Source organism: Hipposideros armiger, unplaced genomic scaffold (assembly GCF_001890085.2).
Source record: "Hipposideros armiger isolate ML-2016 unplaced genomic scaffold, ASM189008v1 scaffold_9, whole genome shotgun sequence".
Classification (NCBI taxonomy): Eukaryota; Metazoa; Chordata; class Mammalia; order Chiroptera; family Hipposideridae; genus Hipposideros; species Hipposideros armiger.
This window is the reverse complement of record NW_017731359.1, coordinates 184,426-202,338: the sequence shown is the minus strand read 5'-3', so window position 1 is coordinate 202,338 and position 17,913 is coordinate 184,426. Positions and strand designations below refer to the sequence as shown.

Here is a 17,913-nt window from a genome sequence, read left to right as displayed (position 1 = left end):
AGTTTAGTTTTATAATAGCCCAGAGACTCTAAAAGCCTATTGGGATATCTCCAAAGCATTATATAAACAAAATCAATTATAACAGGATAAAGGCTGTTGAGTTTTGTTTTTGGGGTTTTGGTATGCTGTGGTTTGAAAGTTAACCAAAACAACAAAAGAGCTAAACTGAAAAAGGCTGAAATCAGAATCATGCAGTTTTTTTCTAACTCAGTAAAACAAAAACCCAGTTTCTATTGTACATTACACCAGGAAGGACTTTGGAACTGGGTTTCCTAGAAGAAAATCAAACTAATGATTTCTTACTTCAGCAAAATAAACTTCAGTCCATATGTACAGACTCTGTCCATATCCACAGACCCTCTCCAGAAGATTCCACAGAAGCTGTTGACTCAAAGAAGTTTCTCCAATAGTGTGGCACAGCACATTAAAAGACCAAAGGGAATTTATTTCAGAGGTACAAGAATGGTTCAATATTAGGAATCTTCTTAATATAACATAATAATAGATGCTAGAAGATCCATAAATGTTAAATAAGCATTCAACAAATTCAACACCTTTTCCTGAAGAAAACCTCATTAAAGAAGAAATCAGTGAATAATTCTGTAACATGATAAAATATATAAATTTCAGATAAAAGCCAGAATTTTGCTTAACTGAAAAACATCAGAAACATTCCCACTGAAGTTAGTAACAATACACACATGCCCATTGATATTGTATAGGAGGTACTAGACAATGCAATTAGATAGGCTAAAGAAATTAGAGATATAAGAATTGGAAGGGGGGATATAATGTACAGCATGGTGACTGTAGTTAACAACATTGTATTGTATATTTGAAAGAGAATAAATCTTAGAAGTTCTTATCACAAGAAAAAAATGTGTAACTGTGTGGTGATGGATAGTAACTAATCTTATTGTGGTGACCTTTTCACTATATATACTATATCAAATCATGATGTTGTATACCTAAAACCAATATAATATTATATGTCAATTATATCTCAGTAAAAATGAGTAAAAATGAAAATAATGAATTGGATGGAAGGAGGTAAATTATTTCCATTTATAGATGATATGATTATAAGCCTTGAACATCCAAGAGAATCTATCTACTAAGAAATGACTACAAACAATAGCCAGTTAGAAAAGACTCCACAAAAAAGATAAAATATCTAAGAATAAACTCATCAAAAAATATGCAAGCTATATACTAAAATACTGTGAACAATACTTAAGGACACAGAAGACTTAAACAAATGGAAAGACATACCATGTTCTTTTTTTTTTTAGATTTTTTTTTTTTATTGGGGAATTGGGGGAGGGAACAGCGTTGGGGAATCGGGGAAGGGGAACAGACAAGTTGCTGTCCTTTTGTTCTTCAGTCTAGTTGTGGAGGACGTTGCTTCAATGGCCCATGTTGGTATTGTGATCATTGCGCTCTTTCCGGGTGAGGCAGTCGCTCGCAGGCCATTGGACGGCCACTCATAACGGCTCTGCAGCTCACGAAAGTGCATGCCAGCTTCAGGCCAGCCCCACCGCAGCCTACAGTGTCGCCAGTGACTCACGGCAGCCCAGCTCCAGGTCAAGCTGTTGTTCACCATCTTAGCTGTAGAGGGCGCAGTGTCACTGGCCCTCAATGTGGGATCAGAACTGGAGCCCTGCTGCTCAGAGCTGGTGTCCCAAGCCAACTCCTAACCAACGTGCCACTCAGCTGGCCCTACCATGTACTTACATGGGCATGTTCAACATTGTAAATATGTATATTCTCTGAAGTTAATGTATAAATTTAAAGCAATCCCAATACATTTCACAAAAGAGGATATTTAAATGGCCAAAACATACTTTTTAAAGTGCTGAACCTCATTAGTCATTAGAGAAGTGAAAACTAAAACCACAATTAATTACCACTACACAGAGAACAGAGTGAATAAAATTTAAAAGATCAACACAACCAAGTGTTACAATAATGGGGAATAACCGAAATTCTCAGACACTACTGGAAGGAGGGCAAATTATTACACATCTATTTGGAAAACAGTTTGGCAGTATTTTCTAAAGTTGAACATATGCATATCTCATGGCCCAAAAATTCCTCTCATAAGTAAATATCCAACAGAAATGCATATATATGGGCACCAAAAGCCATGTGTGATAGCCAAAAACTGAGAACAACTTAAACGTCCAGCAACAGAAGGAAAAAAAATAAAGCCCTTATAAATATAATGCTGAGCAAAAGAAGTCACATGCAAAAGCATCCATGTATATAAAGTTAAAAAGAAAAACAGCAAAACCAATCTAGGACATAAGAAACAAGGAGGGTGATTACCTTTTGGAAGAGGCTAGGGGAGTGACTGTTTAGGGGCCTAGTGGGTAGGGGGCTTCCGTTCCACATCTGGGTAATAGTTCACTTTATTCTGTGTTCACTTTGTGATAACTCAACAAGCTGTATACATACAATTTATATATGTCTCTGTATGTGTGTTATACTTCAGTTTTTATGAAAGCAATTCAAATAAAAACACCAAGATGTGCGTGTGTGTATAATTAGATACTAGATTTTAAATTTCAAATAGAAAAAAAACAAAGAAACCAGAATAGTCTAAAAAATAAGAAAGCAGGGCTTCCATATATTAAAAAATATTTTTAAATATTGTAAAGCTTAGTAAGCAAAACAATGGGAACATGACTGAACATGAATAGACAGAGGAACTAATGGAAAAGAGTAACAAGTTCAGAAATAGACCCACATATGTATGAAAAAGGACCTGTGATAACCAGCTTATGATAAAGTAGCTTCTTGATGCAGCTGGGAAAAGATAACAATCTGGGGGTAAAAAAAAAAAAAAGATTGGATCTATACCTTGCAACATCAGGATAAATTCCAAATGGATCAAAATTTGAATGTAAAAAATAGAAGAAAAAAAAGGACATGTCCTATTGCAGTGAGGAAGACCTTTGTACCTATTCAACATTCAGAAGCAATAAAAGAAATGACTAATAAATTTGACTGCATAAAAATAAAAACTTGTGCATACAAACCATCAACAAAATAAAAGAGAAACACTAAACTGGATGCAACTTACATCAAAGGCAAAAGGCTAATCTCCCTAATAAATAAACAGCTTCCAGAAATTAAAAAAGACAACAATCCAATTTTAAAATAAGCAAAGGATATGAGTAAGACAGTCATAGAACAAGAAAGAAAAACGGTCCTTTTAAACATATTATAAGTTAAAAACTTTTCATAACAAATTTAAATTAAGACTCAGTTGAATCACTGTTTTTCACCTATCAGATTGGTAAAAATCCAGTAATGCAGTAATTTGAATGTATTGGAAAACATATGGGAGAACAATAACTTCTCATCCCAAACTGGAGAAGGTGTAAATTGGCACTAACCTTAGAAAACGAAAGTCGACAATCTCTCTCGAAATTACACATGCAGATATCTAGCAATCTCATTTCTGGGAATTTATGATAGATATATAATATGCACCTGCAAAATGCCAAAGGTACAAAGAGTGTCTATAGCAGCAGATTGAAAACAATGTGAGTTCATCACACAATAAAACAGCATGATATATTCAGTAAAACAAGGCATTCATACATACATACATTCCATTTGTATGTGCAAAAAGGGATTCTATATTAGAATTATTCACACTAAAATATGTAAGAGTGGCAGCTTAGAACCTCCAAGAAATGGTGCATCCTTAAAAACAGATGCTTGTTAACCCAAATAAATCTGTAATTTCATGGACTTTTTGTCAGAGTGATAAAGTGAATTGGAAAAATGCATAGACTGCAAATCCAGAGAGTTTGGGGGTCGTGAGGGGAACCATATATGAAGGGATACATCATCTTTCCCAAGGACCAGCTTTAATTAAATTAGACCCAATAAACTAAACACAGTTGCCTGGGGAGGTGGGTAGTGGGTGGTTATGAACCAGGAGTGAAAGAAAAACTTTCACTCTGGTCCTGTTTTACATGACTTCCAAACCATATGAATGTATTATCTAATCAAAACATTAAACAGTGAAAGATAAGAGCTGAAGTTCAATAGCTCCTAAGCCTTGATCAAAAACCACAACATCTGCCCCAGCTCTGTTTCAAGAGTTTCAAACAGGTAACATTAAATATTTACAAGGAGTTTTATTACCCTGTAACAGCTCACTGATTGCCAAAAAAATCTTACGTCAATATTGCTATGCATGACATTGTAGAAAGACCTTGGGCAACTCATTTAAACTCCTTTGAACATCAGTGCTCTCTTTGGCAGAGCAAAGATAAGGACAAAAACAACATCACAGAATCGCTGTGAAGTGCTGGTCTCTGAGCGTTTCAGGAAGCCGCCAAGCAGCACAGAACAAGATAGTCATTCAACAGCCGTTCAACAGCCGCGCAACAGCCACGCCTCGGCTAGAATTGACATCAGACCTGAACTTCAGTGCTTCTCAAGGTCAGTCAGTGTTGCTTAAGAATCACCTGGAGAGGCTGTTAAACTAGGCTCCCAGGCCCTTCCCTTAGCTATGTGATTCAATAGGTCTGGGGCCATGAACTTACATTTTTAACAAGCTTCTCCTCCCGGATGCTGCTGGTATGCTGGTTTAAGGACCACATTTGAGTAGCCTGGTCCAGAGCAGGGCTCCTCATGTCGTGCTGCACATACATATGGCCTGGGAATCTTGTTAAAATACAGAGTTTGGCTCAGCGGGTCTAGGGTGGGACCTAGGACTCTGCCTTTCCAACCAGCTCCCAGGTGTTACAGATGCTACTGGTCTGCAGACCACACACTTTGAGTAACAAGATTCTGGAATACTCAGTTCCACTCATTTTACAGATAAGGAAGCTATATGCTTGCGGAAAAGTGCATGACTTGCCCAAGGCCACTTGGGTGGTAAGGGCAGAGAGACAGGGTGGGTGAGGCCTCTCTCAGGGTGGCTGCCATCCCTCAGAAGTGCCTGCCCCTGGTGTCCCCCAACCTATGCCACAAATTTTCCTGAGCCAATAAGGGATGCCAACCCTTTAGAAAATGGCATGGAAGTTTACTAAATCATACACAGTCCTCTGCTCTTCCGAGAAATAAGCCACTTAACCAGGAAGCTTAACTCAAACCACCAGGCTTTAAAAAAAAAAAAAAGGCATTTTTGGCAGAATTATTGTTTAGCTGAGTCACCTTCCCTTCCAGTGACTCACACCTTTGACAGGCTCTGCTGTGGGAACCTGAGGTAGACACAGAGCATTTCGCAATACATGTGGTCTGATTATGGGAAAGGGAGGGTGAGGCGAAGCACAAATGGAGAGAAAGCTGAGGAATCTCCCGATATGACCTCAGAAACAGAATTGTACTGTATACATTTTTCCAACTCACTTTATCACCCTGACAGAAAGTCCATCGAATTAAAAATTTATTTGGATTAACAAGCATCTTCTTTACAACATGCATGGTCTCTGAGCTGCCAGTCTTTTACACTTCACTGTGAATTATTCCAGAACAGATAGAAGGGGGTGGAGTTCAGACACAGGTCCCTGGCATAATCAAGGCAGAGGGGGGCCTTACCTAAAACGAAGTTCCATCTGGGAGCACAGAGGCTGGCCACCCACAGCTGCAACCCTGGAACTTGGCACCTTGGACCTTGGCGTCTGCACCTCATTTATCAGCAGGCCCCACCCCTGCCCCTGGTGTCTTCAGGCTGTGAGTGGTTTGTGGACCTAGCTCTGCCACTAATTCGCTGTGTGATTGAGTAAATCACACAGTTTTAGAGACTTTCAGAGCTGGAAGGAACAACGCTCTGGTCCCAGGACCCTAATTTCTAAACCAGAGAACACATGGCCTCTTAATAGCCTGAGCGTGGCTTAATGGCCCAGAGCAGAGCCGGAGATAGGGATTCAGTTTTGCATGAGTTACTCAGGGCAAGCTCTCAGGAGACACCTGTGAGGGAGGCAGGGGAGCAAGATAGGGAAGGGCGAGTCTCAGAGGCTCTGAAGCATTTTTAGATGACACCACAGAGTTATCTAAAGGAGACTGGGCTTTCGGCCCCCTGACTCCATCAGTGGCCCTCTGGGTGAGGGAAGAAGTACTGTAACCTCCCAAGTATCTCCGGCAAGAGTCTGCTGTTCCTGGCAGAGGCTTGCACTCTACAGCAGCCAGGAAATAGGTACAACAGTGGGTAAAGGGGATCTAACCCAGTGGGCGCTAACCCTTCCTTCCAGTTCTGAGAGCCCTCAAATGTATTTCTTAAAAAAAATACAGAGCTTCTCCCCCCCCCCCATCAAATCACAAAAGACAGAAGGTGAGGGAAGAATACAATTCCACTCATTTCCAGAAGACTCTTGGAATCTGCACTTAGAATAAATCCTAACTTCTCCCCCTGACTTCCTGGCAAGGGGATCCCTCCCCCAGCTCCACCCACTGCCCCAGCACTGACCGCCCAGCCACTCATCACACTGACTCCTCCTTAAGGACTTTGCTTGTTTGCTCTGCCAGAATGTTCCGCCCTAGATTTCTGCCCAGCTGGCTCCTTCTCATCAATTCAGACATCACCTGCATTGGGAGGCCTTCTCTGACTACCCCAGGTCACTTCCTGTTGCACCCGCTGTGGCACTTCTGCATAAACACTGGCCACTCTGACATTACCTTTACTGTTTTCACTTGGGTGTTGTCTTCCGCCAAGACTAGCCTCCAGCAGACAGCCATGCTCTGGCCTCACCACTGAGTCCCCACGCCTGGCGCCATCTCAGCGCATGGGGGACTATAACATCTGGTGAGCAGCATCTGAATGAATGAGTTGGACACTTGGGCCTGATGATGAAGTGCCCACATAGAAGCAGAACTGGGTCAGCGAAACGCTCCACAGTCTGAGAAGCTGGAGGAAAACCAGGCACAAGGCCAGGATGGGGAAGGGAAGGGTCCACCAAGTTTCCTTGGCTACCCTGATTCCTTTCTCCTCTCTCAGCTCCTAGCCTCAGTGTGGAATCCTGGGGCTATCCGTCACCTGTTGGAAGTTTGCAAACCTCTCCAAATGACCAGGCGCACCTGGGCTCCCTTTCTAGCTCTAGCTCTGAGCCTCCCTTCCCCACTGGTACCTCAGTAGGGCCCAGAGATCACGCCTGCCTTGGAGGCAGCGCCACTCAAAGGCACACCGCTGCAAACCTCCCCCAGGGCACGGTAAATTCCCTCCTCTGCTGCTGCATTTCTGACCCTGGCCGCCCCTGTGGCTCCTCCAGCTCCAGGACAAGTCTCCGCCGCAGCCGCCCCAGCTCTCAGCCCGCAAGTTACCCAGCATTTCCCACGTGCCACACTCTATGCCAAGCGTTTGCCGGCGCCCTTGCTAGCTCATCTGCGCAATGACACTGATTTATCATCAGTATCTCACATCTTGCGGTCTCGGTCTCGTGAGCTCTACTTTGCAAATGAGGAGACACAAGGTTGAGAGATTGAGCCACTGGCCGAAGGTCACACAGCTGAGCCGAGGCATCCGGGTCAGAACCCGGGCCGGTGGGCGCTTTCATCTCATCTAAGTGGTTTGTCACCCTGGGCTCATGGAGGACAGCAGCCCAGGGAGAAAGGGTCATTACCTTCGTTTCTCAGATGAGGACCCCCTCGTGGGGCGCACAGGCTGGCCGCCTCCGCCGCCCAGCCACCACCAGCTCCGTTTCGCTGGTGCGGAAACCGAGGCTCCAGGAGACGCGAGGCCCGACGTCTCCCGGGCAAGAGAGCGCGAGAGCAGAGGCCGCCTCACCGGCACACGTTGTTGGTGGGAGGCTCACCTGGGAAGGCTCACCTGGGGCTTCACGTGGGCAGGCTCAGGCTGTTGTGTCAGGCGGCCCGCGCCCCCTCTGCCCTTGCCCTTTTCCCCTCCCTCCCTCTACCTGGGTGACTGAGCACCCAATGCCCAGTCTTCATTTGGGCACAAGACCCAGGAGCCCCAGGAGGAACCTGGATCCGCATGTCCTAAATTAATCTCTTGCAGTACCAGGAATGAAGGGTTGGCTTTACTTGACAATAAATCATTGTACATCCCCCATGTTAGCAAACTAAAAAAGAAAAACCTATGATCCCCTGAGTAGATGCAGAGGACTTGGTCCCCTTTGACAAAATTCAACATCCGCTCCCAACAGAGAAACTCTCAGTAACTCATGATAGAAGGGAATTGACTCAACCCGGAAAAGGGCATCTATGAGAAACGTACAGCGAACGGGTGAACGCCTGAATGCTTTCCCCCAACACCTGCAACAAGTTGAGCTAATAATAAACGAGCTCAGCAAGGTCGCAGGACACAAGATCAGTGGACAAAAATCCACTGTGTTTCCACTTACTCGCCGGAAACAACCTAAATGTCGATCAACAGGTGAACAGACTTAAAAAAAAATATGTGGTAGATCAATACAACGGAACCCTTCACAACGCAAAGAATGAATTATCGATATACACGACAACGTGGATGAAGCTCAAAATACTTCTGTGGAGTGAAAAAAAAAAAACCCTCCCCGAAGAAAGAGCACATTTATTTAACACTCTAGAAAATCCAAACTAATCTATAGGAACAGAAAGCAGGCCAGTGGGTGTGCGGGGAGGGAGGAATTTCAAAGGGCATAAGGAAACTTGGCAGTGATTAATACAGCCGTTGTCTGGGTTATGGTACGTCTATTCAAAATTTAGCAAATTGTATACTTTTGTGCGGTTTATTGCAGGTCAATTTTTACCTCAATAAGCTGTTCTTTAAAAATTGCATATACCGTATATTGAAGTACCTAGAACAGGCAAATTCTAGAGACAGAAAGTCAAACAGAGGTTGCCAGGAGCTGGGGAGATGGGGGAAAGGGGAGGTATTTAATGAGTACCGCGTTTCTGTTTGAGACAATGAAAAAGTTCTGGAAATAGTGTTGATGGTCACACAACATTGTGAATGTGTTTATTGTCACTGAATTGTACACTTAAAATGTTTAAAATGGTAATTTTTATGTTATGCATATTTTGCCACAATAAAAAGGTAAAAATAACTTTAAAATATCGCATATAAGCGGACATTTGCATTTGAGGGGAAAGAGGAGGGTTTTCTGCTTTTCTCAGCATCCTAAGGGGTGTCGTCCTCAAAGAGGGCAGGCCCCCACCCCTGCAGCCCACCCTCTTAATGGCTGACTGGTCTCAATCCCTTTGCACCTGCTGTTCCCTGAGTGGAATGCCTTTCCCCCTTCACCTGCCCACCTAATTCTCCCTCCCCTTATCGCCCCTTCCCCATGTTGCACAACCCCCAGACTCTCCCACAGGCTGTCCTGGACACACAGAAGGCTGCCAGTCCCATTTGCTCCAGCTGCCCCCTCTCCAAGGGGGCTGTCCCTCTGTGTCCCCAGGCCCCTCCCCTGGTGCCCCTCTTCCTTTGACCTGATCACAGTGTCCTGAGCATCTACTTTCTGTCTCACCTCAGGCTGGGGGCTCCTTAAAGTCTCAGACTCCTCCTAACCCCCTTTGTCTCCCAGCTTGCACAGCTGATCAACTGCCAGGACTTGGGCTGAACCAGTCCCTTTTTTTACCAATTCAGGAATGTCCCTAGTGGAGAACAATGGGGAAAATAGAATTCTCGGTAAACAGAGCAGCTTTGTTTCTAATTTTTGGGCTCACAGAGAATGGACTGTGGGGACGTGGGCAGCCCCACGCAGGGTGCTGGGAAACCTGGCTTTGGCTTCTCCTTACTGACTTGGGACCCAGAGAGCAAATAGGCTCCTTTCTCTAGGCCTCACTTTACCCATCTGAAAAATGGAGCTTGAGAAAGTCCTCCTAAAACGGGGTGTAGAGGGAGTGGTGGAAGGGGAATGGGGGTGTTTACATATGTCCCCACTGTGGGGAGCATCTTGGTCACACAAGACCCGCTGTCCTGCAAAGATGTGGCCTCACGCTTGTTGATTTTGGGTTCAAGCCCTGCTGTTCCAAGGTTGCTGGTGGGGACACAGGCCCTGGCGCACAGGCTCTCGGTTCTGGCTCACCATTAGATTTGCTGTCACATCTTACAAAAGCAGTAGGGACCTGTACTGCATAACTGTAATTAAACAATCATTCATTAGTAGTTTCACACTCTCTGCCCCGCTGGACCATAAGCCCCATTGATGCCTAGCTAGTGCCTATCACGAGGACAATTCAATCCTTGTGTTAACTGATTAACATAGAGAAGCCACAGGCATTAGTATTGCAGCTAAGGAGAAAGGAGATGCGGGCCCCCCCTTCCCTGAAAACAGAAGGAGGTCGGGGGCCAGGGAGGAGTCACCAGCCTCCTCACCAGGCCATGTCCCGTCCTCCCTACTCATACACACCCAATCTGACTCAGGCCAGGCCCTGGTTCCACCACGACCCCAACTTCTGCCCATGCTACCTATATAAGATCATGACACTTCTTAAACAAGTCATGAAGCCTTCACATCAGAGTTAAATTCTGTTCTATGTGCATTTGTAACCTGACCTTGGCACACAAAGATGAAAAGCTGTGAGCTCAGCTTGGAACAGCTGACACTGGGAGGAGGCCAGGTCACAGAGCAGGCAGGTGAGAAAAAAAGAGTGGCACTCCAAGAGTGGCACAGAAAGGACAGGAGACTGGGAAGGGGCAGAGGGCTTCCTGGAGCAGGAAGCTAAAGAGGCCTTCACAGCCCGTCTATCAGCTCAATGTCCCTCATGAGGGGACCCAGCCTGGGCAAGGAGGGTTGTTCCAGAACCTCCAGAAATATTTATCAGAGTTGATGCTCCACAGGCATGCAGTCGGGCCCATCTCCCCTCACCAGGAAGGCACAGGGCCGGCCGAGTGGCTCAGTTGGTTAAGAGCTCGCTCAAGAGTGCGAGCTCTGAGCAACAGCGGTTCGATGCCCGGCCCAAGCTGAGCTGCTGCTGAGCTGCCAACAGGTGGCAGGATGGCTCAGCTAAAAAAAAAAAAAGGAAGGCACAGAGGGTGGACAACCTCAGGTTCTACCAGCCCCCCAACCTCCTTCTTCCTCACCCGGCTCCCCCAGCCTCTCCTAGGGTGGGCCTCAACCAAACACAGGCTGCAGGAACTCCAGCTAAAATTACAATATTATTGACTCTCTTCCCCGTGCTACACATTACATCCTCGTGGCTTACTTGCTCTATAACTGGAAGTTTGTACGTCTCCATCCCGTTCACCTTTTTCACTCTTCCGTCTGCTTCCCTCCCCTCTAGCAATCATCAGTTTGTTCTCTGTGTCTATGAGTCTGTTTCTGTTTTGGTTTGTTTTGGTTTGTTTTTTAGATTCCACATATAAGTGAAATCATATGAAATTTGTCTTTCTCTGACTTGTAATACCCTCTAGGTCCATCCATGTTATCACAAATGGCAAGATGTCATTTTTTTATGGCTGAGTACAATATTCTATTGTACATATGAACCACATCTTCTTTGTCTATCAATGAATACCTTGGTTGCTTCCATATCTTGGTTATTGTAAATAATGCTGCAGTGAACATAGGGGTGTACATATCTTTTCAAATTAGTGTTTTCATCCTCTTTGGATAAATGCCCAGAAGTGGTGGAATTGCTGGGTCATAAGGTAGTTCTATTTTTAATTTTTTGAGGAACTTCCATACAGTTTTCAGTGGCTGCACCAATTTGCAATCCCACCAACAGTGCACGAGGGTTCCTTTTTCTCCATATTCTGACCAACACTGGATGTTTGTTATCTTTTTTATAATAGCCATTCTGGCAGGTATAAGGTAATATCTCATTGTAGTTTTGATTTGCATTTCCCTGATGATTAGTGTCTTTTCATATGTCTATTGGCCATCTGTATGTCCTCTTTGGAGAAATGTCTATGCAGGTCCTCTGCTCATTTCTTAATCAGATTGTTTTTTTTGTTTTTGTTTTTGTTTTTGAGTTGCATGAGCTCTTTATGTATTTTGGATATTAACCCCTTGTTGGATATATTGTTTGCAAATATCTTCTCCCATTTGGTAGGTTGCCTTTTCATTTCATTGATGGTTTCCTTTGCTGTGAAAATGTCTGCTGTTTTAAGTCACTCCCGGCAGTCCTGGAAACTAACAGAATGCTGTTCTGCACCTTGCTCTCCTCACTCTATCTAGAAGACCCTCTCTCTCTCTTTCTTTTTAATTGCCTGCTAAGTATCCCACTGTGTATGAACTATAATTAATTTAATCTGTCTACCACTGATGAATATTTACATTTCCAACCTTTAACTTCTACAAATAATGTTGCCATGATTGTCTTTGTACGGACAACTTTTTGCCCCCTGAGAAGTTCATATGTAAACGCGGAATTACTGGGTCTGGAGGAACAGGCACGTTGGGTACATTTATATTTTTGAAAGTGATTGCACAAGGGCCCTCCATGGAGATCAGACACTTTATGTTCTTAGAAGCAATGTATGAGAGTCTTTCATTGGACCACTTGTTTGTGTTTGTCTTCATTTGTTATTTTTCATGTTCAAATCAGTGCAAGTTTGTGGTCAGAAGTGAAACAACACAATACTAAGCTACTATTTGTGTCTCAGTGTCTCTCCTCTTATAAGGACACCAGAAGCTGACGTCTCCCTCTCGCACTTCCTTCCCCTCCATTCTCTCCTGTACGGGATTCCCAGTGCCAACACCTGGCCTTCCACACCTTCCTCCCTGCTCACACTAACACGTGAGGGTGCGTACACATAGACAGGAAGCTAGTGTGCTTGTCTGAATAAAATTGAATCACCAGATCCATATAACTTGCTCCCTCCCCCCCACACGCACTTCACAATGGGCCAGTATCTGTAGGTCAGTATTCTAATTTTTTTAATACACACACACACACACACTCCTCCATAAATGGCAGCACAGCAGGCACGCTGAGTGTTGAATGTTGTATATTTTCAGTGCAATCCTGTTGCATTCAAATCTCTATTTTTTTTTCTTCTCTGCCTTCTCCCTTCTCCCTTCCTTCACCTGCGGCCCTTACACAAGTAACCCTGATGGGCAGCCTTCACTGCCTTTTTTCATACTATAATATATCTATAGAAATACATACATATATGCAAGTGTGGGGCTTGGGGCCAAGTTTTGTTTTCTTTGGGTTGCTTTGCGAAAATAAGATGTTAGCCCCCATCTCTATTTCTTACTTTTCTCACTCAGTAATAAAATCCCTCAGGAAAACTTTTCCAAGCCTTTTAATGGCTACATAATATTCCCTGGCTCAGGGACTTTTCCTTTGTTTCCATTTGTTGTGGTGGTGGGGTGTTTTTGTTTGTTTTTGTTTTGTTTGACATTATGAGCAATGCCACAGTAAACATCTGGGGCCATCTATCCTCTTGCTTGCTTTCTTTGTTCTTGCCGCTGACTCCCTCATGGTGGCTGGTTTCCTCACGCATTTTGTCATTTGGATTGTCTGTTCAAGTTTGACAGGCATCCTGAGGGCTGCCTGAGCAGGCTGGACAAAGGTATGTCCCTCCAAAAAGGTTTTACTTTTGCTTCTGCCAGGTGTCCCAAGAATTACCAGTCAGGAATAGCATTTTTAAAAAACATTGTGGTAGGGGTGACCGGTCAGCTCAGTTGGTTAAAGCGTGGTATGCCGCTAACACCAAGGTTGCCGGTTCAATCCCCACATGGGCCACTGTGAGCTGCGCCCTCCCTAAAAGAGTCAACTATGCCATTGTAGCATGAAAGCAATGTGTAACCAATGACCAGAGCTGTTCACCAATAAAATTTAAAAACAACAACACTGTGGTAGAGTATACATAAAATTTACCATCTTAACCATTTTTAGTGCTTTCATGTCGTAATGCGACCGATTTCCGGAACTCTTTTCATCTTAGAAAACGGAAACTCTATACACATGAAACAACTCCCCATTTCCCTGGCCTCTCTGGCAACCACCATTCTACTTTCTGTCTCTGAATTTCCCAGCCAGGAATAGCTTGTATGTTTATTTCCTGGCCTAGAAGTGCTAAGGTCACATGAATAGTACAAATTGAATCCCACATTCAAAAGAAGGCAGATGTGTGGTTACAAATTCCTCAGAAGAGGACTGCCTCTTCCCCAGCCAGACCTCAGCCAGGTTAGAAAAGCTTTCTCCTCCTCTGCCTTTGCTGGTGGGGTAATTTTTTTCAGGCCTAACTTTCATTGGATGTTTAAAGCCTCAAGGGTCCCAGGTGTATGTGCAGGTCTCAGTTCTACCTCTCTGCTTCATGTAGGCTCCAAAACTTTGTCCCTTGTCCCCGTGGCTATTCAAACCCAAGTCCCTGGGTTATTCAGACTAGGGAAGGGCTGACAAAGCAGCTGGACTCCCTCCCCAGACAATCGACTTCCTTTACGTCTCTTGCCCAGGGGCTATCCTTAGTTTCAAGCAGCTCAGCTCTGCATAAAAAGTATGCTGATGTTTTGTACCCCAAGTTTCTAGATGTTTTATAGAATTTTCCCCCAAAACTATCAAATCTTCCATCTTGCTGAAAAGGAACATCTCTCTCATTTCTTTTTCCTTTTATTGGTGTTTAATCTTAACTTCATGGGCTCCTGCCTTATTTTGTCAATGGAACTACAGCTCTGGTGTTCACTGGGCACAGCCCCCGTGGACATACAGGAGATGCTCAGTGCAAACTAGTAAAATGAGTGAAAAACAGCCAGAGCTCCCAGGTAGGGCTGGGGGATGGCTATGAAGATGGTGCTGCCTCTGTTTCAGGGATACCTGGGGCCCATAAAACTTGAGTTGATAACACTGGCAGAGGTCCATAAGACAGAGCTGGGACTACCTCGGCTGGGATAAAAGAACTAATGGGACAATGATGATAATAATCATAATAGCTAAAGTTAGTCACTTTATGTCATTTAATCCCCCACACACACACACACACACACAAACATCAACAACAGTTTGAAATTCTCACCCTCATTTTAAAGATGAGGAAACTGAAACTCAGAAAGTCCTGCAACTAGCCCAAGGTCACACAGCTAGCAAGTGGGAAAGCAAGTATTCAATCTAAGTATGTCTGACCCCCAAAGCCCTTGCTGGTAACTATGTTTAGAGAGTGGTCTGAAGGCAAGAGGAAAAGACCACATTCCCCCTATCAGCAGCTAGAAAAGCCTGACTAAGGCCAAGGGAGGCCTGGCCTAGGGGATGGAGTCCATGAGGTTCTGGAGCTGGAGGGGTGACCTGAGCACCCTGCAACTTCAGAGTCAGAACCCAGAGGCTACAAGCTCAGACCTGAGCTGCTCGGGCCAGGCCACTCTGGCCAGAGTTCAGGGTCACTGGGCCCAGCGAGGAGCCATTCCTCTTTACTGTGGATGGCTTTGCCTTCTGCACTTCCTCAAAGGCTGGAAGATCTGTGGTCCTTACCCTTCCATGTCCCCTGGGCTCAGAAGGTCTTTTGTCTGGAGCAGAGTCGCTGTGTCGGGGTGTCATGGGAATTTACACTGGACAGGCAGAACCAGGCCAAACTACATAGGGCTTTGAAAGCCAAGCAGTTCCACTTACTAGACACAGGGACTGAAGAACACACTGCTGACACTACATTTATACAGAGTGTAAGCCGTCATGTAAGTATAATAAATTGTTTTTCCCTTTAGGAATTAAAGAGATATATTTGCTAAGAGACACATACGAGTATGTCTAATACATGATCGTTGATAAAATACTCCAACCTTCCTGGATTGGTCCTACCTAGCAGTTTATAACAAGAACCATAAAACTGGCTGAATCCTGTGAAGGGGTAACTCCATTTTAAGAAGTGAGCCCCTAGAAAATAATCAAATTGGAAATGGCCCAAAGCAGTGCCACCTGGGGAGGTGAGAGCCAGAGAACTACCCAAGAGCCGAAGAGAGGAGAAGGAACTCGGTTTAGCCAGGAGGTTCGGCATCAGACACCCACCTGAGCTGCTTGAGTGAGGTACTAACATGTCAAGCTGGGGAGAAAAACCTCTAGCATGTGTGCCTCTACCCTGGACGCTGGGACCATGCGGAGGCAATACAGTGTTACGGACATGAGCACAAGTTTGGCTTCAGAGCCCCAGTTTTCTCATCTGTACAATGGGAATGAAATTCACAGTTATTGGCCCTGGGCCTGGTCAGTGGTGACCTAATATTACTACCTGCATGATACACACAGACAACAACAGCTCCACAATCATTGCAATCGGACACATGTATTTTTAGAAGGGCTGGGAGATGGGTGGAGGACAACATACACGTGGCTGCAGGGGGTCCACTGGCTCCAGTGTCTGAGGCAGAGGAGAGAAATGGGATGCCAGAGAGCCCAGTGCATGTTTAGGAGAGTCGCCTCAAGCCTGGCAGAGAGACCCAGGCGGGGAAAACAACTTGGCACAGATTTGCCACTCAGATACCTGGTTCCCAGCAGCTCAATAAATGGTGCAGGAACAAAACGAACACCCAGTCCACATGCAAAAAATTAATTCAAAATGGATCTTACACTTAAATGTTAAAATCAAACAATAAAACTTCTAGAATATAACATAGGAGAAAATCTAGGTGACCTTGGGTTTGGTGATGAGTTTTTAGATACAACAAAAGCACAATCCATGAAAGGAGACACTAAGTTAGACCTTCATAAAATTCAAAACTTCTGCTTTGCAAAAGACACAGCTAAGAAAATGAAGAGAAAATATTTGCAAAAGACATATCTAAGGGCCGGCCGAGTGGCGCGATGGTTAAGAACTGGCTTGGGACGCCAGAGGGCCCCGGTTCAGATCCCACATATGAAGGCCAGTGACACTGCCCTCCACAGCTAAGATGCTGAAGAACAGCTCAACCTGGAGCTGGGCTGCCGTGAGTCGCCGGCCACGGTGGAGGCTGCAGCCTCTGTGGCAGTGGGTTGCCATGGGCTACCATGTGTAGCCAGCAGCCAGCGTGAGCGGCCAGCAGCCACAGTGAGCGGCCATCCAGAAAGCCAGGGACTGATCTGCCTCGCCCGGGAAGAGCTCAATAATGGTGCCAACTTGGGTCAGTGAAGCAACATCCTCCACAACTAAACTGAAGAACAAAAAAGACAGCAACTTGTCTGTTCGCCTTCCCCCACTTCCCCAGCGCTGTTCCCATCCCCCAATTCCCCAATAAAAATCTTAAAAAAAAAAAAATGGACATCAGGGCCGGCCGAGTGGCGTGTTGGTTAAGAGGTTGCTCAAGAGTTTGAGCTCTGAGCAACAGCAGTTCGAGTCCTGGCCCGAGCTGAGCAGCCGCTGAGCTACCAACAGGTGGCAGGATGGCTCAGCTAAAAAAAAAAAAAAAAGAGTTGGCTTGGGACACCAGCTCTGAGCAGCAGGGGCCCGTTGGGTTCCCACATGAGGGCTAGTGATGCTGCGCCCTCTACAACTAAGATGGTGAACAACAGCTCAACCTGGAGCTGGGCTGCCATGAGTCACCCGCTACAGCGACGGCCACAGCCCCTGCTGAAGTGGGCTGCCATAAGCTACCACAAGTGGCCGGCAGCCAGCATGAGCTGCCCGTGAGCCGCTGTGAGCAGCCGTCCAATGGCCGGCGAGCGACTGCCTCAGCCGGGAAGAGCGCAATGATAATACCAACATGGGCCAGTGAAGCGACGTCCTCCACAACTAGACTGAAGAACAAAAGGACAACTTGTCTGTTCCCTCCCCCAATTCCCCAAAAAAATCTTTAAAAAAAAAAAAAAGAAAAAGAAATGAGCTCTCAAGCCACAAACAGACATGAAGGAACCGTAAATGTTTCTGAGTAAAACAAACCAATCTGGAAAGGCCATATACTGTCTGATTCTACCTATATTCCATTTTGGAAAAGGCAAAACTGCACAGGTGGTATAAATATCAGGGTTGTCAGGGGTTGTGGGGAAGGAGGGGTGAATAGGAGGAACACAGATGAGCTGTAGGGCAGTGAAACTCTTCTGTACAATACTGTAATTGTGGATGTCACTATCGTCACAATGTCATTATATATTTGTCAAAATCTA

General features: G+C 45.0%; 1 protein-coding gene across 8 annotated transcripts in view; it reads right to left on the bottom strand.

Moving 5' to 3' along the window:
- The window catches only part of IL34 (interleukin 34), a 63,626-nt gene that overhangs the window by 36,191 nt on the left and 9,522 nt on the right, over positions 1–17,913 (bottom strand). Inside the window, exons 1-2 of one of the 8 annotated variants that reach the window (XM_019654039.1) lie at positions 7,581–7,800; positions 3,402–3,498 (exon numbers count right to left, since the gene is read on the bottom strand). The exons of 3 other annotated variants lie outside the window; for them this stretch is intronic. The gene's annotated coding sequence lies outside the window, so the exon portion shown is untranslated. Of the gene's footprint in view, positions 1–3,401; positions 3,499–5,562; positions 5,662–7,580; positions 7,801–17,913 lie in introns of those variants that run through there. 4 more of the 8 variants (XM_019654026.1, XM_019654034.1, XM_019654054.1 and 1 more) reach the window with 4 other exon arrangements.